Below are 5,028 nucleotides of genomic sequence, written 5' to 3'. Positions count from 1 at the left end.
TTCAAATATGATCATCGTACTGACTTCATAATAGACAAACGTGACATTCATGAACTACGCCATGTTAAAGTATTGCGTGGGGTCACGTATTGACCGGGTTACTGGCTTGTACGAACGAAGTTCACAATAACTTATATGAAGGTCCCAAATTAGTTACAATACCGACAAACCCTGCAATATCAGCATCTTTCCGTAAAGTTCTAGCAAATTTATCGCCTAATGAATACACGATCAGATTTCAGACAAAATACACATACCATATCTGGCAATATTCTAGGCTTCAGAGCATGCAGACACAAAAATTGGTTCGATGCAAACAATTCAGAACTATCTAAGTTTTTAGACATCAAGTACCAGAAATTGCTTAATCCTAATTTACATAGAAAGGAACTTTGAAAATAGAAAAATTATTGAAGCGCCGCCATATATCAACTTTTCAGGATGGGTCAACCGATTTCCTTGTCGTCGAGTATACCTACAGATATTTTGGCCTTTGGCGAAAAATACCTTCCAAAACACGTACAACTTGTTTAACCAAATATTTGGTCCTCACCAATCACCTACTATTTCTCACTGTTCTAGAGGCGGATTCAGTGATATTGAAAGTTTCAGAGCATTTTACATGTCTTTTTTATAATTCATCCACAATAGTATGACAGGCATAGGAGACGTAACGCAGCACTAGATTATTAAAGAGATGGATACTTGTCCTACTACAGAAGAAGCCAAAAGTGTCGTTAAAGAGATGAATTCAGGCAATTGCAGAAGTGCAGAGAGATTTCGTTGATCTAACGAAAGCTTTTGACGCAATGAATGAAAACACTAATTGGCAAGTCGGAACCCATGTTTGTTGAAATGTATATCTAGAAAGCCTACTCCCATACAAATAGTGCTAACTCTAGTGCATTACGATATTAAACAGAAAGATATACTTTAGTTTTCCATATTTTTTGTAGCTGTGATTGGTCCTGCATTTAAGGGAGGTATTGTAGGCACAGAAAAATTGTATAATCTAAATTGTTTCATACCTAAATCAAAGGGATTTTTTACTCTTAGAAGCTATTTGTCGCGTACTGTCGATTATGATAGTATGGCTCACATAAAACAAGGTATACAGAAAATAATGAATCTCTTCTCCCGTGCTTGTAATGATTATCTTTTGAACATAGAATAAGCCTTAAAGAAAATTAAGGTAATGTTTAAACTTATTCTAGAAGAGACATGTGTGAAACCAAACATACTTATAGAATATAGAACCAGACTTGATGTAGCAGATTCTTTTATGTATCTTTCTCTGAGGATGAACATTTAGATTTAAAAATCAACTTGAGAATTGAGAGGGCTGTAGTTAGCTTTGGAACACTATAGAAACGAATCTGGTCAGACAGGAACTTAAAACTGTCCACAAAGTTTTGCATCTATGATGCTTGCTTTTCACATCTCTGCTATATTTAACAGAGAAATAGACACTGTATCAAAGTATTCTAGAGAATACATCAAAGTATTCTAGAGATTTCACCCGAATTGCTGAAAATGTTCTAATTGTTTAACATTCAATAAATATGATGTTCACGTTTCGCATTCGTACATCCAGGCAAATAAAAAATTTGCATGTTCTGAAAATATTTTTTATGTCAATTTTAATATATCGCTCTGCCTAAAATAGAAATTTATTTAATTATTCAAAAGATATACATAACTTCAGAATTCTATTTTCAGTTTTGTCCTTAAATATTGGCATTCCTGTTTAGCTTGTTGCCAACGTGAGAAAGAAGAACAGTTTTAACAAGACTGCGTGACCATGCCACATGCCAATATAATTTTATCTCTAATAGCTTGTAAATCTTCGTTGTGTGCAACGATATCAGCCATCAGCGTACAAGTGCTTATCAGAAATATAAATGTAATTTAGAAATACATACATACATGCGGACAGACAGGCAGACTGACAGATAGCTAGACAGATGCTATGTTGATGTCATACAGGTCGTCGTCGACTTACGACCACAATTGGTTCCGACTGAGTGGTCGTAAGTCAATCTGGTCGTATAGGCCTACATATACATTCTTAAGGTACATTCTCAAGTCATACACAGTGTTCTGTATAATACTATTATACTGGTGTTAGTCAAAAATTTCGGAGTCTCAAGCAGTCGTCTTATAAATAAATACGAGGCTGCCTCGATGTCCTCGCGACAGAATAGTCATCCAACACAATGTCGATTGATAACCAAACCTAGGGGAAGCGTTTGTTAGCTGTCATCATCTGTAGACGGGTTAATTTCTAAGTAACTAAATCCATTAGATTTCAACTGGATTATTTATTATTGCTGCCGGGAGCTGGCACGCCAATCGCCGTAAAGTCGATCGGTCGTAAGTCGGATAGGTCGTAAGTCGACGAGGATCTGTATGTATCCCTTACTCATAGATTATCATTTTACTACACACAAAAGTTTGACTTTTAGCTGTGAAATTAAATATAATTTTATATTGTGATAGCTAACTCAAAAGGTCAAGGAAATAAAGGAAAATGAAGCAAAATTTTAAATGAACAACATGCTGGGTGTTTCTGTGTACATGTGTGAATGTGTTTTTGTACCTGTGTTAGTAATTTTTACAAAAAGAACGGCCATATTGATGTCATCTGAAGCTACAATTATCATGTATTTGTTTTAGACTAAAACACCCGGAAATCTTGTTGAAGTACATCTATTCAAGATCAGGTTACTTCATTTCCCATTGCAAATAGACAGAGCATGACATAAAATACCTTTTTAGCTTTGTAAAGCAAAATTTCAACATTTATATAACTATAACAAAAAGAAAATTCAAGCCTAAAAAAAGTAAAAATAGCGAAAAAAGCTAAGATTGCAATCATAAGGGAAATGTCTTTTTATAAAATAAATACAGAAGAAACAAAAGAAATACAAAGATAATTTTGATTTTATTCATTTTATCTCAAAGGATACATCTTAAGATTAAATTTTCTTTTCCTTTCAAATTATCTATTTTTTCGTTTTATTTTTATAGACTTGTTTATGTTATTTTTTCATTCAATTTCTTGTTATTTTCTATTTTGGATTGGTGTTGACATTCGTACTCAATTTTTCATTTCTTGATTTGTATATTGTTACTAGTTTTAAAAAATATATTTTATTTTTGTCTTGAAACGACTCAAAGGTAAATAAAATGAAAAGTAAGAAGAAAAAAATAAACACAACAAATATGTATAAATGAATAATAATATATCCCTGTACTCATGTTTATATACATAATTATCGACATATTTAGAAATGTCAGAGCATACAGTTTTGCGTGTAAATATATAAAACGACAGTGAATTTCAATGGCAGAATGTCACTAGCCTACACATCTATCAAATTAAAGTAAACGAACAGGCAAACATTTTCATTAATGAATGTATATATTCACTTTGAAACATACACGATCGTATATGCAAAATATAAACGTTCAGGTATATGCGTGTTTATGTACGCATACGCATATGATTAAAGGAGAAAACGGGCAAAAAATGCATTAAAGAAAAACAACTGCATAGAATTCTCCAAAAGATAGAAAAAATATATATACCACGATTAAAGAATTCTTTGTGATTCATTATGTAACGATGATTAAACACAAGGCTTATCGTTCATCTATAAGTGTACCATGATCGCCTCATTAGTATTTTACCATTAATTAAAGATACCATGGTGACGTCGTGTTTTGTTGGCAAAATAAATGTGGACAGGTTTCAATGCCCTGTCGAAATCAATAATCAATACACTTAATTTAATAAAAATGCTCTGTGGAAAATATAAACTTGGTGGTATATAGTTATCTGAGAAATGACTATTCCTTTACAAACTCGTTGCTTATTTCTACTTCCACTATTTTTGTGTTCATTCTTAGTTTTATATAGACATTTTTGATGCACCGTTTTTAACGGGACAAACACGGGTTCATAAAAATTTCTAGTAGTGGGAGTAACAATGGAATTTTTTCAATTTCTCGACAATGTTTACATACTTCATCAATGTTCATCAGCGTCAAATATACGCACACACTATACTCTGTGTGGGGGGTGGGGGAGCGCGCGTCTAAGCGTGTGCAAGTTTCTCGTGTCCCAGGGTTTCAGTTTCTCCCTGTCGAAGGAAATATCAGCCGCAGGAACTTCAAACGGCTCTCCATTTACTAGAGAATTACCCACACATTTTGGTTCCTGAACTATTCTCTGCAGCTCATATAAAAATGAGACATGTATCATGCAATGAAATTATAACGGATTATCTCTTGACTTAGTCTCGAGTGACGCCTTCTTAACTATTCCAAAGAAGGTTGATCCTCTATGCCTGCTCAAATGTTACTGAGATCGGCCCTTGTTGTCTACATCCACTTGCTTCGCCATTGGAGTTTTAGAAGTCGATGGTCATGTTCGCTTTGGATCCTCTTCTTTGACTTTACCGCTGTGGATGTCCCTGACAAAAGCTCTAAATATTAGACTGTATTACTCTCAGAGTTATTGGACCACTCAAGCCCTCCACCATCTCCATCTCTAGGATAGACCACGAGAGGAATATATAAATTTAATTAAAACATTTGTCAGAAATATCAAACTCTAAATTTGTAATTAATTCTTTATGCAGTTCTATATTTAAGAGATGTGGAATTATGTGCATTATTTACATTATTTATATTTGATGGATATTTGTCCTCATCTTGTTTGTTGTTAACGCAACGTTTCGGCTGATATAACGCAACGTGGATCTATTTTAAAACGGGGGCCACAGTTTTCATTAATGTTTTACGTAGTGTTTTTGGTACCGAAAGACTTTCAAACTTCGTATACTTATCTATTTTGTGTTATAGAACAGAAAAATATTTTTGTATTCGAATTTATTTCATGTAAAAAATTGTCTTATTTCGATAATTTCAACCAATCACTGACAAGTATTCAGTTGTTTATATTTACTCCTTTGGCTGGTTAAGCGGTGTAAAGCGTATTTAATCTCCATAGCTTCGTTTTAT

General features: G+C 33.6%; 1 long non-coding RNA gene across 1 annotated transcript in view; it reads right to left on the bottom strand.

Moving 5' to 3' along the window:
* Positions 1-3,037: 3,037 nt before the first annotated feature.
* Positions 3,038-5,028, bottom strand: part of LOC106883808 (uncharacterized) — a 10,996-nt gene continuing 9,005 nt past the window's right edge. The window contains exon 4 of the long non-coding RNA XR_008264178.1: positions 3,038-3,133. This is a non-coding gene — a long non-coding RNA (uncharacterized LOC106883808). The remainder of the gene's footprint in view (positions 3,134-5,028) is intronic.

The sequence above is a fragment of the Octopus bimaculoides genome, chromosome 5 (assembly GCF_001194135.2).
Source record: "Octopus bimaculoides isolate UCB-OBI-ISO-001 chromosome 5, ASM119413v2, whole genome shotgun sequence".
In the NCBI taxonomy this organism is placed as follows: Eukaryota; Metazoa; Mollusca; class Cephalopoda; order Octopoda; family Octopodidae; genus Octopus; species Octopus bimaculoides.
This window is presented reverse-complemented; position numbering and strand designations above follow the sequence as displayed.